Source organism: Lissotriton helveticus, chromosome 11 (assembly GCF_964261635.1).
Source record: "Lissotriton helveticus chromosome 11, aLisHel1.1, whole genome shotgun sequence".
Classification (NCBI taxonomy): Eukaryota; Metazoa; Chordata; class Amphibia; order Caudata; family Salamandridae; genus Lissotriton; species Lissotriton helveticus.
Genome location: NC_136072.1, coordinates 75,280,549 through 75,296,926, shown reverse-complemented (window position 1 = coordinate 75,296,926; position 16,378 = coordinate 75,280,549). Strand labels below are relative to the sequence as shown.

Here is a 16,378-nt window from a genome sequence, read left to right as displayed (position 1 = left end):
CTCCACATCACCCTGGGTTAGACACTGGCTATATGCAAATCAGCTCTGACCCTGTGCCTCATGGGAACAGTCCAGTCCGAACTACCAAGCCATGTCTTTCCCAGACCGGAATCAAGCATCAAAGGACCGGTTTCTGGCTATCAGCCTTCATTCAGCCTTGATAGCTCGACTCCAGTGGTGTGGAGAGCCTGGGACTCACGTCTGAGCATCCCCAGCCCACTCGCGGTGAAAATTGCAAAAAACACAGTTGATGGACAGAATGTAGAACAATGTCATACATTCACCCCAGTAAAAGGATCTGGGCCTAAATCCATCGTTTTTTTGCACTCCACATCACCCTGGGCTAGACACTGGCTATATGCAAATCAGCTCTGACCCTGTGCCTCATGGGAACAGTTCAGTCCGAACTACCAAGGCATGTCTTTCCCAGACCGGAATCAAGCATCCAAGGACCGGTTTCTGGCTATCAGCTTTCATTCAGCCTGGATAGCTTGACTCCAGTGGTGTGAAGAGCCTGGGACTCACATCTGAGCATCCCCAGCCCACTCGGGGTGAAAATTGCAAAAAACACAGTTGATGGACAGAATGTAGAACAATGTCATACATTCACCCCAGTACAAGGATCTGGGCCTAAATCCATCGTTTTTTTGCACTCCACATCACCCTGGGTTAGACACTGGCTATATGCAAATCAGCTCTGACCCTGTGCCTCATGGGAACAGTCCAGTCCGAACTACCAAGCCATGTCTTTCCCAGACCGGAATCAAGCATCCAAGGACCGGTTTCTGGCTATCAGCCTTCATTCAGCCTGGATAGCTTGACTCCAGTGGTGTGGAGAGCCTGGGACTCACGTCTGAGCATCCCCAGCCCACTCGGGGTGAAAATTGCAAAAAACACAGTTGATGGACAGAATGTAGAACAATGTCATACATTCACCCCAGTACAAGGATCTGGGCCTAAATCCATCGTTTTTTTGCACTCCACATCACCCTGGGTTAGACACTGGCTATATGCAAATCAACTCTGACCCTGTGCCTCATGGGAACAGTCCAGTCCGAACTACCAAGCCATGTCTTTCCCAGACCGGAATCAAGCATCCAAGGACCGGTTTCTGGCTATCAGCCTTCATTCAGCCTGGATAGCTTGACTCCAGTGGTGTGGAGAGCCTGGGACTCACGTCTGAGCATCCCCAGCCCACTCGCGGTGAAAATTGCAAAAAACACAGTTGATGGACAGAATGTAGAACAATGTCATACATTCACCCCAGTTCAAGGATCTGGGCTTAAATCCGTCGTTTTTTTGCACTCCACATCACCCTGGGTTAGACACTGGCTATATGCAAATCAGCTCTGACCCTGTGCCTCATGGGAACAGTCCAGTCGGAACTAACCAAGCCATGTCTTTCCCAGACCGGAATCAAGCATCCAAGGACCGGTTTCTGGCTATCAGCCTTCATTCAGCCTGGATAGCTTGACTCCAGTGGTGTGGAGAGACTGGGACTCACGTCTGAGCATCCCCAGCCCACTCGGGGTGAAAATTGCAAAAAACACAGTTGATGGACAGAATGTAGAACAATGTCATACATTCACCCCAGTAAAAGGATCTGGGCCTAAATCCATCGTTTTTTTGCACTCCACATCACCCTGGGCTAGACACTGGCTATATGCAAATCAGCTCTGACCCTGTGCCTCATGGGAACAGTTCAGTCCGAACTACCAAGGCATGTCTTTCCCAGACCGGAATCAAGCATCCAAGGACCGGTTTCTGGCTATCAGCTTTCATTCAGCCTGGATAGCTTGACTCCAGTGGTGTGAAGAGCCTGGGACTCACGTCTGAGCATCCCCAGCCCACTCGGGGTGAAAATTGCAAAAAACACAGTTGATGGACAGAATGTAGAACAATGTCATACATTCACCCCAGTACAAGGATCTGGGCCTAAATCCATCGTTTTTTTGCACTCCACATCACCCTGGGTTAGACACTGGCTATATGCAAATCAGCTCTGACCCTGTGCCTCATGGGAACAGTCCAGTCCGAACTACCAAGCCATGTCTTTCCCAGACCGGAATCAAGCATCCAAGGACCGGTTTCTGGCTATCAGCCTTTATTCAGCCTGGATAGCTTGACTCCAGTGGTGTGGAGAGCCTGGGACTCACGTCTGAGCATCCCCAGCCCACTCGGGGTGAAAATTGCTAAAAACATAGTTGATGGACAGAATGTAGAACAATGTCATACATTCACCCCAGAACAAAGATCTGGGCCTAAATCCATCGTTTTTTTGCACTCCACATCACCCTGGGTTAGACACTGGCTATATGCAAATCAGCTCTGACCCTGTGCCTCATGGGAACAGTCCAGTCCGAACTACCAAGCCATGTCTTTCCCAGACCGGAATCAAGCATCCAAGGACCGGTTTCTGGCTATCAGCCTTCATTCAGCCTGGATAGCTTGACTCCAGTGGTGTGGAGAGCCTGGGACTCACGTCTGAGCATCCCCAGCCCACTCGGGGTGAAAATTGCAAAAAACACAGTTGATGGACAGAATGTAGAACAATGTCATACATTCACCCCAGTACAAGGATCTGGGCCTAAATCCATCGTTTTTTTGCACTCCACATCACCCTGGGTTAGACACTGGCTATATGCAAATCAGCTCTGACCCTGTGCCTCATGGGAACAGTCCAGTCCGAACTACCAAGCCATGTCTTTCCCAGACCGGAATCAAGCATCCAAGGACCGGTTTCTGGCTATCAGCCTTCATTCAGCCTGGATAGCTTGACTCCAGTGGTGTGGAGAGCCTGGGACTCACGTCTGAGCATCCCCAGCCCACTCGCGGTGAAAATTGCAAAAAACACAGTTGATGGACAGAATGTAGAACAATGTCATACATTCACCCCAGTTCAAGGATCTGGGCTTAAATCTGTAGTTTTTTTGCACTCCACATCACCCTGGGTTAGACACTGGCTATATGCAAATCAGCTCTGACCCTGTGCCTCATGGGAACAGTCCAGTCCGAACTAACCAAGCCATGTCTTTCCCAGACCGGAATCAAGCATCCAAGGACCGGTTTCTGGCTATCAGGCTTCATTCAGCCTGGATAGCTTGACTCCAGTGGTGTGGAGAGCCTGGGACTCACGTCTGAGCATCCCCAGCCCACTCGGGGTGAAAATTGCAAAAAACACAGTTGATGGACAGAATGTAGAACAATGTCATACATTCACCCCAGTAAAAGGATCTGGGCCTAAATCCATCGTTTTTTTGCACTCCACATCACCCTGGGCTAGACACTGGCTATATGCAAATCAGCTCTGACCCTGTGCCTCATGGGAACAGTTCAGTCCGAACTACCAAGCCATGTCTTTCCCAGACCGGAATCAAGCATCCAAGGACCGGTTTCTGGCTATCAGCCTTCATTCAGCCTGGATAGCTTGACTCCAGTGGTGTGGAGAGCCTGGGACTCACGTCTGAGCATCCCCAGCCCACTCGGGGTGAAAATTGCAAAAAACACAGTTGATGGACAGAATGTAGAACAATGTCATACATTCACCCCAGTACAAGGATCTGGGCCTAAATCCATCGTTTTTTTGCACACCACATCATCCTGGGTTAGACACTGGCTATATGCAAATCAGCTCTGACCCTGTGCCTCATGGGAACAGTCCAGTCCGAACTACCAAGCCATGTCTTTCCCAGACCGGAATCAAGCATCCAAGGACCGGTTTCTGGCTATCAGCCTTCATTCAGCCTGGATAGCTTGACTCCAGTGGTGTGGAGAGCCTGGGACTCACGTCTGAGCATCCCCAGCCCACTCGGGGTGAAAATTGCAAAAAACACAGTTGATGGACAGAATGTAGAACAATGTCATACATTCACCCCAGTACAAGGATCTGGGCCTAAATCCATCGTTTTTTGCACTCCACATCACCCTGGGTTAGACACTGGCTATATGCAAATCAGCTCTGACCCTGTGCCTCATGGGAACAGTCCAGTCCGAACTACCAAGCCATGTCTTTCCCAGACCGGAATCAAGCATCCAAGGACCGGTTTCTGGCTATCAGCCTTCATTCAGCCTGGATAGCTTGACTCCAGTGGTGTGGAGAGCCTGGGACTCACGTCTGAGCATCCCCAGCCCACTCGGGGTGAAAATTGCAAAAAACACAGTTGATGGACAGAATGTAGAACAATGTCATACATTCACCCCAGTACAAGGATCTGGGCCTAAATCCATCGTTTTTTTGCACTCCACATCACCCTGGGTTAGACACTGGCTATATGCAAATCAGCTCTGACCCTGTGCCTCATGGGAACAGTCCAGTCCGAACTACCAAGCCATGTCTTTCCCAGACCGGAATCAAGCATCCAAGGACCGGTTTCTGGCTATCAGCCTTCATTCAGTCTGGATAGCTTGACTCCAGTGGTGTGGAGAGCCTGGGACTCATGTCTGAGCATCCCCAGCCCACTCGGGGTGAAAATTGCAAAAAACACAGTTGATGGACAGAATGTAGAACAATGTCATACAGTCACCCCAGTACAAGGATCTGGGCCTAAATCCATCGTTTTTTTGCACTCCACATCACCCTGGGTTAGACACTGGCTATATGCAAATCAGCTCTGACCCTGTGCCTCATGGGAACAGTCCAGTCCGAACTACCAAGCCATGTCTTTCCCAGACCGGAATCAAGCATCAAAGGACCGGTTTCTGGCTATCAGCCTTCATTCAGCCTTGATAGCTCGACTCCAGTGGTGTGGAGAGCCTGGGACTCACGTCTGAGCATCCCCAGCCCACTCGCGGTGAAAATTGCAAAAAACACAGTTGATGGACAGAATGTAGAACAATGTCATACATTCACCCCAGTAAAAGGATCTGGGCCTAAATCCATCGTTTTTTTGCACTCCACATCACCCTGGGCTAGACACTGGCTATATGCAAATCAGCTCTGACCCTGTGCCTCATGGGAACAGTTCAGTCCGAACTACCAAGGCATGTCTTTCCCAGACCGGAATCAAGCATCCAAGGACCGGTTTCTGGCTATCAGCTTTCATTCAGCCTGGATAGCTTGACTCCAGTGGTGTGAAGAGCCTGGGACTCACGTCTGAGCATCCCCAGCCCACTCGGGGTGAAAATTGCAAAAAACACAGTTGATGGACAGAATGTAGAACAATGTCATACATTCACCCCAGTACAAGGATCTGGGCCTAAATCCATCGTTTTTTTGCACTCCACATCACCCTGGGTTAGACACTGGCTATATGCAAATCAGCTCTGACCCTGTGCCTTATGGGAACAGTCCAGTCCGAACTACCAAGCCATGTCTTTCCCAGACCGGAATCAAGCATCCAAGGACCGGTTTCTGGCTATCAGCCTTCATTCAGCCTGGATAGCTTGACTCCAGTGGTGTGGAGAGCCTGGGACTCACGTCTGAGCATCCCCAGCCCACTCGGGGTGAAAATTGCAAAAAACACAGTTGATGGACAGAATGTAGAACAATGTCATACATTCACCCCAGTACAAGATCTGGGCCTAAATCCATCGTTTTTTTGCACTCCACATCACCCTGGGTTAGACACTGGCTATATGCAAATCAGCTCTGACCCTGTGCCTCATGGGAACAGTCCAGTCCGAACTACCAAGCCATGTCTTTCCCAGACCGGAATCAAGCATCCAAGGACCGGTTTCTGGCTATCAGCCTTCATTCAGCCTGGATAGCTTGACTCCAGTGGTGTGGAGAGCCTGGGACTCACGTCTGAGCATCCCCAGCCCACTCGCGGTGAAAATTGCAAAAAACACAGTTGATGGACAGAATGTAGAACAATGTCATACATTCACCCCAGTTCAAGGATCTGGGCTTAAATCCGTCGTTTTTTTGCACTCCACATCACCCTGGGTTAGACACTGGCTATATGCAAATCAGCTCTGACCCTGTGCCTCATGGGAACAGTCCAGTCGGAACTAACCAAGCCATGTCTTTCCCAGACCGGAATCAAGCATCCAAGGACCGGTTTCTGGCTATCAGCCTTCATTCAGCCTGGATAGCTTGACTCCAGTGGTGTGGAGAGACTGGGACTCACGTCTGAGCATCCCCAGCCCACTCGGGGTGAAAATTGCAAAAAACACAGTTGATGGACAGAATGTAGAACAATGTCATACATTCACCCCAGTAAAAGGATCTGGGCCTAAATCCATCGTTTTTTTGCACTCCACATCACCCTGGGCTAGACACTGGCTATATGCAAATCAGCTCTGACCCTGTGCCTCATGGGAACAGTTCAGTCCGAACTACCAAGGCATGTCTTTCCCAGACCGGAATCAAGCATCCAAGGACCGGTTTCTGGCTATCAGCTTTCATTCAGCCTGGATAGCTTGACTCCAGTGGTGTGAAGAGCCTGGGACTCACGTCTGAGCATCCCCAGCCCACTCGGGGTGAAAATTGCAAAAAACACAGTTGATGGACAGAATGTAGAACAATGTCATACATTCACCCCAGTACAAGGATCTGGGCCTAAATCCATCTTTTTTTGCACTCCACATCACCCTGGGTTAGACACTGGCTATATGCAAATCAGCTCTGACCCTGTGCCTCATGGGAACAGTCCAGTCCGAACTACCAAGCCATGTCTTTCCCAGACCGGAATCAAGCATCCAAGGACCGGTTTCTGGCTATCAGCCTTTATTCAGCCTGGATAGCTTGACTCCAGTGGTGTGGAGAGCCTGGGACTCACGTCTGAGCATCCCCAGCCCACTCGGGGTGAAAATTGCTAAAAACATAGTTGATGGACAGAATGTAGAACAATGTCATACATTCACCCCAGAACAAAGATCTGGGCCTAAATCCATCGTTTTTTTGCACTCCACATCACCCTGGGTTAGACACTGGCTATATGCAAATCAGCTCTGACCCTGTGCCTCATGGGAACAGTCCAGTCCGAACTACCAAGCCATGTCTTTCCCAGACCGGAATCAAGCATTCAAGGACCGGTTTCTGGCTATCAGCCTTCATTCAGCCTGGATAGCTTGACTCCAGTGGTGTGGAGAGCCTGGGACTCACGTCTGAGCATCCCCAGCCCACTCGGGGTGAAAATTGCAAAAAACACAGTTGATGGACAGAATGTAGAACAATGTCATACATTCACCCCAGTACAAGGATCTGGGCCTAAATCCATCGTTTTTTTGCACTCCACATCACCCTGGGTTAGACACTGGCTATATGCAAATCAGCTCTGACCCTGTGCCTCATGGGAACAGTCCAGTCCGAACTACCAAGCCATGTCTTTCCCAGACCGGAATCAAGCATCCAAGGACCGGTTTCTGGCTATCAGCCTTCATTCAGCCTGGATAGCTTGACTCCAGTGGTGTGGAGAGCCTGGGACTCACGTCTGAGCATCCCCAGCCCACTCGGGGTGAAAATTGCAAAAAACACAGTTGATGGACAGAATGTAGAACAATGTCATACATTCACCCCAGTACAAGGATCTGGGCCTAAATCCATCGTTTTTTTGCACTCCACATCACCCTGGGTTAGACACTGGCTATATGCAAATCAGCTCTGACCCTGTGCCTCATGGGAACAGTCCAGTCCGAACTACCAAGCCATGTCTTTCCCAGACCGGAATCAAGCATCCAAGGACCGGTTTCTGGCTATCAGCCTTCATTCAGCCTGGATAGCTTGACTCCAGTGGTGTGGAGAGCCTGGGACTCACGTCTGAGCATCCCCAGCCCACTCGCGGTGAAAATTGCAAAAAACAGAGTTGATGGACAGAATGTAGAACAATGTCATACATTCACCCCAGTTCAAGGATCTGGGCTTAAATCTGTAGTTTTTTTGCACTCCACATCACCCTGGGTTAGACACTGGCTATATGCAAATCAGCTCTGACCCTGTGCCTCATGGGAACAGTCCAGTCCGAACTAACCAAGCCATGTCTTTCCCAGACCGGAATCAAGCATCCAAGGACCGGTTTCTGGCTATCAGGCTTCATTCAGCCTGGATAGCTTGACTCCAGTGGTGTGGAGAGCCTGGGACTCACGTCTGAGCATCCCCAGCCCACTCGGGGTGAAAATTGCAAAAAACACAGTTGATGGACAGAATGTAGAACAATGTCATACATTCACCCCAGTAAAAGGATCTGGGCCTAAATCCATCGTTTTTTTGCACTCCACATCACCCTGGGCTAGACACTGGCTATATGCAAATCAGCTCTGACCCTGTGCCTCATGGGAACAGTTCAGTCCGAACTACCAAGCCATGTCTTTCCCAGACCGGAATCAAGCATCCAAGGACCGGTTTCTGGCTATCAGCCTTCATTCAGCCTGGATAGCTTGACTCCAGTGGTGTGGAGAGCCTGGGACTCACGTCTGAGCATCCCCAGCCCACTCGGGGTGAAAATTGCAAAAAACACAGTTGATGGACAGAATGTAGAACAATGTCATACATTCACCCCAGTACAAGGATCTGGGCCTAAATCCATCGTTTTTTTGCACACCACATCATCCTGGGTTAGACACTGGCTATATGCAAATCAGCTCTGACCCTGTGCCTCATGGGAACAGTCCACTCCGAACTACCAAGCCATGTCTTTCCCAGACCGGAATCAAGCATCCAAGGACCGGTTTCTGGCTATCAGCCTTCATTCAGCCTGGATAGCTTGACTCCAGTGGTGTGGAGAGCCTGGGACTCACGTCTGAGCATCCCCAGCCCACTCGGGGTGAAAATTGCAAAAAACACAGTTGATGGACAGAATGTAGAACAATGTCATACATTCACCCCAGTACAAGGATCTGGGCCTAAATCCATCGTTTTTTTGCACTCCACATCACCCTGGGTAAGACACTGGCTATATGCAAATCAGCTCTGACCCTGTGCCTCATGGGAACAGTCCAGTCCGGACTACCAAGCCATGTCTTTCCAGACCGGAATCAAGCATCCAAGGACCAGTTTCTGGCTATCAGCCTTCATTCAGCCTGGATAGCTTGACTCCAGTGGTGTGGAGAGCCTGGGACTCACGTCTGAGCATCCCCAGCCCACTCGGGGTGAAAAATGCAAAAAACACAGTTGATGGACAGAATGTAGAACAATGTCATACATTCACCCCAGTACAAGGATCTGGGCCTAAATCCATCGTTTTTTTGCACTCCACATCACCCTGGGTTAGACACTGGCTATATGCAAATCAGCTCTGACCCTGTGCCTCATGGGAACAGTCCAGTCCGAACTACCAAGCCATGTCTTTCCCAGACCGGAATCAAGCATCCAAGGACCGGTTTCTGGCTATCAGCCTTCATTCAGCCTGGATAGCTTGACTCCAGTGGTGTGGAGAGCCTGGGACTCACGTCTGAGCATCCCCAGCCCACTCGGGGTGAAAATTGCAAAAAACACAGTTGATGGACAGAATGTAGAACAATGTCATACATTCACCCCAGTACAAGGATCTGGGCCTAAATCCATCGTTTTGTTGCACTCCACATCACCCTGGGTTAGACACTGGCTATATGCAAATCAGCTCTGACCCTGTGCCTCATGGGAACAGTCCAGTCCGAACTACCAAGCCATGTCTTTCCCAGACCGGAATCAAGCATCCAAGGACCGGTTTCTGGCTATCAGCCTTCATTCTGCCTGGATAGCTTGACTCCAGTGGTGTGGAGAGCCTGGGACTCACGTCTGAGCATCCCCAGCCCACTCGGGGTGAAAATTGCAAAAAACACAGTTGATGGACAGAATGTAGAACAATGTCATACATTCACCCCAGTACAAGGATCTGGGCCTAAATCCATCGTTTTTTTGCACTCCACATCACCCTGGGTTAGACACTGGCTATATGCAAATCAGCTCTGACCCTGTGCCTCATGGGAACAGTCCAGTCCGAACTACCAAGCCATGTCTTTCCCAGACCGGAATCAAGCATCCAAGGACCGGTTTCTGGCTCTCAGCCTTCATTCAGCCTGGATAGCTTGACTCCAGTGGTGTGGAGAGCCTGGGACTCACGTCTGAGCATCCCCAGCCCACTCGGGGTGAAAATTGCAAAAACACAGTTGATGGACAGAATGTAGAACAATGTCATACATTCACCACAGTACAAGGATCTGGGCCTAAATCCATCGTTTTTTTGCACTCCACATCACCCTGGGTTAGACACTGGCTATATGCAAATCAGCTCTGACCCTGTGCCTCATGGGAACAGTCCAGTCCGAACTACCAAGCCATGTCTTTCCCAGACCGGAATCAAGCATCCAAGGACCGGTTTCTGGCTATCAGCCTTCATTCAGCCTGACTAGCTTCACTCCACTGGTGTGGAGAGCCTGGGACTCACGTCTGAGCATCCCCAGCCCACTCGGGGTGAAAATTGCAAAAAACACAGTTGATGGACAGAATGTAGAACAATGTCATACATTCACCCCAGTACAAGGATCTGGGCCTAAATCCATCTTTTTTTTGCACTCCACATCACCCTGGGTTAGACACTGGCTATATGCAAATCAGCTCTGACCCTGTGCCTCATGGGAACAGTCCAGTCCGAACTACCAAGCCATGTCTTTCCCAGACCGGAATCAAGCATCCAAGGACCAGTTTCTGGCTATCAGCCTTCATTCAGCCTGAATAGCTTGACTCCAGTGGTGTGGAGAGCCTGGGACTCACGTCTGAGCATCCCCAGCCCACTCGGGGTGAAAATTGCAAAAAACACAGTTGATGGACAGAATGTAGAACAATGTCATACATTCACCCCAGTACAAGGATCTGGGCCTAAATCCATCGTTTTTTTGCACTCCACATCACCCTGGGTTAGACACTGGCTATATGCATATCAGCTCTGGCCCTGTGCCTCGTGGGAACAGTCCAGTCCGAACTACCAAGCCATGTCTTTCCCAGACCGGAATCAAGCATCCAAGGACCGGTTTCTGGCTATCAGCCTTCATTCAGCCTGGATAGCTTGACTCCAGTGGTGTGGAGAGCCTGGGACTCACGTCTGAGCATCCCCAGCCCACTCGGGGTGAAAATTGCAAAAAACACAGTTGATGGACAGAATGTAGAACAATGTCATACATTCACCCCAGTACAAGGATCTGGGCCTAAATCCATCGTTTTTTTGCACTCCACATCACCCTGGGTTAGACACTGGCTATATGCAAATCAGCTCTGACCCTGTACCTCATGGGAACAGTCCAGTCCGAACTACCAAGCCATGTCTTTCCCAGACCGGAATCATGCATCCAAGGACCGGTTTCTGGCTATCAGCCTTCATTCAGCCTGGATAGCTTGACTCCAGTGGTGTGGAGAGCCTGGGACTCACGTCTGAGCATCAGCAGCCCACTCGGGGTGAAAATTGCAAAAAACACAGTTGATGGACAGAATGTAGAACAATGTCATACATTCACCCCAGTACAAGGATCTGGGCCTAAATCCATCGGTTTTTTTTGCACTCCACATCACCCTGGGTTAGACACTGGCTATATGCAAATCAGCTCTGACCCTGTGCCTAATGGCAACAGTCCAGTCCGAACTACCAAGCCATGTCTTTCCCAGACCGGAATCAAGCATCCAAGGACCGGTTTCTGGCTATCAGCCTTCATTCAGCCTGGATAGCTTGACTCCAGTGGTGTGGAGAGCCTGGGACTCACGTCTGAGCATCCCCAGCCCACTCGGGGTGAAAATTGCAAAAAACACAGTTGATGGACAGAATGTAGAACAATGTCATACATTCACCCCAGTACAAGGATCTGGGCCTAAATCCATTGTTTGTTTGCACTCCACATCACCCTGGGTTAGACACTGGCTATATGCAAATCAGCTCTGACCCTGTGTCTCATGGGAACAGTCCAGTCCGAACTACCAAGCCATGTCTTTCCCAGACCGGAATCAAGCATCCAAGGACCGGTTTCTGGCTATCAGCCTTCATTGAACCTGGATAGCTTGACTCCAGTGGTGTGGAGAGCCTGGGACTCACATCTGAGACTGAATGAGAGTTCATTATTAAAGAATACAAATTAAATCCTCCATTGAAGCAAATAAGAGCATCCACTACAACAATGAAGAGAGTGAATCTGTAGCTCTCCTACAGTGATGAAAAGCTATTAGGAGGTATCATTCATTTGAACGCAACCCAAAAAGTCAAGGACCAGAGTTTGAATACATCGCTTGTTCTCAAGCAGGATTTGCAAGTTATTATATCATGGCTTTTTGATCATTATTTCAATCATCTATTTGTCCATTTGTGTGATCTACAAGTTCAAGATCAAATCTCGTTTACAGTAACTATCGGTCACATGCATCAACGTGTTTTGCATTCGCAAACGGTGCGATTCGGAAAAATCGGCCGTTTGCGAATGCAAAATCCGTTTTTGGGATGCATCAAACCTTTGTGCTTAATTCGCTATTTTTAGCATTTCTTAAAAATGCGATTGCATTTAAGGAATCGCATTTGTGCGATTCCTTAAATGCAATGCATCATTTTCTAAAAAATAGCGAATTTGAAAATTGGAAGTGCAAATTAACACGAGGTTGAGCCTCGTGTTAATTTGCGAAAATCCTCAAAAACGTAAAAAAATGCATTTTTAAAACTGACATGTTACAGACACACATGTCCTTAGGACATGTGTGTGTGAAACATCCACTTAAAAATACATTTCAGGGGTGCAAGGGGGGGTCCTGTGGACCCCCCCTGCACCCATGGAATGCATCAACATTATGCGAATTCTAATTTGCAAATTCGCAATTCCCATTGATTCCTATGGGCCTTTTGACCCATAGGAATCAATGGGAAATGCGAATTTGCAAATTAGAAGTCGCATAATATTTGCGAACCGGCAAAAAAAGCGAATTTTACCGAATCGCAAATATTAAGAAAAAATAATCATGCATCCCGTTTTGCGACTTCCAAATTGCGATTCGGTATTTTTCGCAATTTGGAAGTCGCAAACGGCCGGGATGATGCATGTGGCCGCTAGGCTCTATTCTACATTGAATAGTGCAATGAGGCTGTTCAAGCCAAAATCCTTATCAAAATACAATGAGCACAAAACTGTGCTGTTTGCCAACTTCCTCAAGTTGAAAAGCACTTATCATATTATTCAAGCTCTAAAATCCCTTCACTGGTCACCTGTCAAACAAAGCATTTAACTTACCACCCTTTAAAGTCTTGCCTTACTTGGCATTTCACTTTGTACTGTCTACCCTCCAAGTCGAAGCTTTATGTCGGCCTCCCAGCCCTCTCTCTCAAATTCGACACCAAAACAAATAGATTGGGGACAAGTCCCAGCAGCAATAATCCTCCTCCTTCTGGAACTCTCCTCTGGCTCTCTGGCAGAAAAGCAGCTTTTTGTCATTCTATTGACATTCAAAGATTCACCTCTTTCATGGAGCATTTTCATCTTGATTAAGACCACTAATCTGCTTTTTCCACCCCTCTTCCTAATTGCAGATGCTTAAATTTTTCACTATGTCACATGAATGTCTTTTACAAAAACAATTATAAAAATACAGAAAGAAAATAAAGAACTAGCTAAATAAATAAACAAAAATAAACACAAATAAATGGCCATAGAGAGTTGTACATCACTACCATAAAAAAGTGACTCTCAGAAACCAGTAAAGACTACAAACAATATCCATCTTGCAACTACATTGTTATACTAAGGTGGCTGCTACGGATCTTCGAACACAGTATGTAACTTTCTTCTGGGGAGCTTACGCAAATGGGCTGTAAGTCCCCAATGAACACTGAAGCTTTCTATCAAAAGCCCAGCAAACCATTACATTGTCGTGCATTTGTGTTTAACTCTAATGTTACAGGGCATGGACTCTGACATTGAGTTCACAGAGATTGGAGTGCACAGTGGGTTGTGGACCCTAGATCATTGACTGCTAATTTAGAAAGCTGAGGTGCAATAGAAGAATATCAAACAGTGCACTACTTATTCTCAGAAGTGAAGAGACACATGATAGACATGCCTGTGCAGCTACCATGCAATGTTAAGGTGTTTCTAATGTGGGTATAATTTTTTGCATCATTAACAATTTTCTGAATGTATTTTCACCTTGATTACACTTGCACACATTTGTATAATACTGGCTTTGAAACAAGTTATCTATGATATGTAGAAGTGTGATTTCCTGACCCTTGTTCACTAGGCCTCAAAGTAGACTAAAACACCATCTTGTCCAAGACAGAAGTCATCTTTGTCACTCATGCCTTCTTCTCATTCCCTGTCTTTACTATAGCACCAAGTTAAGCAGATTATTATTTGTTTATTTACACTGATAATGTTATTGTTCATGCATCCTTTCATGAAATTTGCCTGGCTCAGTCATGAACTACAACTATTTCTTCAAGGTCCTTCCACCATATCACTGTGCCCTGTACATTTATATAACACATTGTTGTTTATTTATCTCATTTGTTCTAGCATCCCTGGATGACATTAGCATAGACGGGGCAGAATAAGTATTCAAGTAGTGAGTTGGTGCTTACTTCTTAAGGCAATACAAAGTGTAATTTTACTGTGCTCTCATTTGCTGATGAAATGAAAGATTCGCTCACACCACAGTGATTCAGTAGTTCTGTTACTTTCATATGTGTTAAATAATGTATAAAACCCCTCGATTTTAGGGATGAGCATTAGGAGTTCTACTAGGGATGCTGTTCAACACTCTCCCGATTTTGCTGCCCACTTGGGAGTTAGATTAATTTCTGATTTCACATTTCTCCGTATTGCCCTATTTCTCAAAGACTTGATAGCATTGACACTGCATCACCTTATTTTACAATTTTATAGTAAAATGCATGAACTTTTCCGTTTGCCTAGATATCAGTTTTTGAGTGGGCTCGTGTGCTTAAATGTCTGCATTTCTGATTTTTCATGCATAGGAAGGTGCTTTAACATGTGGGTCAAATGTGTGATTCTCATGAGAACTTAACCTTGATTTGTAGTTATTTGTTCTAACTATTGAGATGTCACAGGACCACCAAGGATGGGAGCTATATTGTATGAATCTGTGGATTAGTGCTGACAAATGTGATTTTAAGCAGTATTCTTCTTACTTTATGCCATACCTTTGCACAGTCACACCAAGCGGATGAATCTTATTGTACTTCAACCTATAAAATGAGCCTTAACCAGAGGACATTGGCCTCAATTTCCCCATATCATTAGAAGGCGACACTCTTTTGATCTGACCTATGATTTATGACTTATTTACTTGGGTTGAATTATAATGTGGTGGCTATTTCATACATTGCATATTATTCTGACCTTCAAGCTTTTATATGAAAGATGACTGACTTACTCTCTGCCTTTAATCCATACTAATATTATAAAGAGAGAGCCCAAACCTTTGAGGCGGGTAATCTCAGTAACCACTACAACAATCACAACACCCAATACAGCATTGGAAAGGGCAGTTGCAGCAAAAGGACATAGGCTATGCAGACGGCCACCATATACACTTTTTTTTTTAATTGTTTTCATTAACTTTTCAAGAAACAGTGGTGTTCATCACAATCATACAGTGCAAGACATACAATTGTACCGTAGGACACCATATACATTTAAAAGGTAAAAGAACTGTGCCAGCAAAGTAGTTCCTTGTGGGCGTGTCTGCATTGTGCTGTGGGCGTGGGCTGGGGGCGTGACTAACGCTGGGTGCGTGTGGTACGGCCATCACATCGTGGGCTGTGGGCGTGTGCTGGGGCATGACCAACGCTGGGGGCGTGACAAACACTGGGGGCGTCTGTCCGCCCTTCATGCCATGTGAGTCGTACATACAAGCCCCAATTACGTTTGTGCGCAGCATCAAGGAGCACACTTGGGGCGTGAGAAACGCTGGGGGCGTGTGTCCGGCCTTCATGCCATGTGAACGTAATCGCGCCGCATCAAGGGGCACGCTGGGGGCGTGAGAAACGCTGGGGGCGTGTGGTACGTTCCGCACTTCATGCCATGTGGTTCGTACATTAATCAGAAGATCGTCTGCTGTGGCCGTGTGCTGGGGGCATGACAAACGCGCTCAGCTGGAGGCCTGGTAAGTAACATTACTACAGCCTCTCCTGCGCGCTGTTACTGAACTCTCTCATTCAACAAAATTAGACGCACCTGCTACCATCAACCAGGGCTCTAGCCGGGCTCAGGGGGCGGATCAGTACACTAATTACACGCGCCTGATAACATCAACCAGGGCTGCAGCTGGGCCTCAAGCAGGGGAACAAGCGCCTGCTAACATCAAACAGGCCTGCATCTGTGCCTCAAGCGGGGGAACACGCAAAGAAGCGTGTCTGCAGGGACAATTACTGCAGCCTCTCCTACTCGCTGTCACTGAACTCTCTCATTAAACGGATTTACCCGCGGCTGATAACTCTCTCATTCAACGACATTACACGCGCCTGCTAACATCAAC

At 47.6% G+C, this 16,378-nt stretch overlaps 1 protein-coding gene across 5 annotated transcripts in view; it reads right to left on the bottom strand.

Annotated features, from left to right (window-relative positions):
* The window catches only part of LOC144791618 (dehydrogenase/reductase SDR family member 4-like), a 379,701-nt gene that overhangs the window by 72,654 nt on the left and 290,669 nt on the right, over nt 1-16,378 (bottom strand). The window lies entirely within an intron of this gene.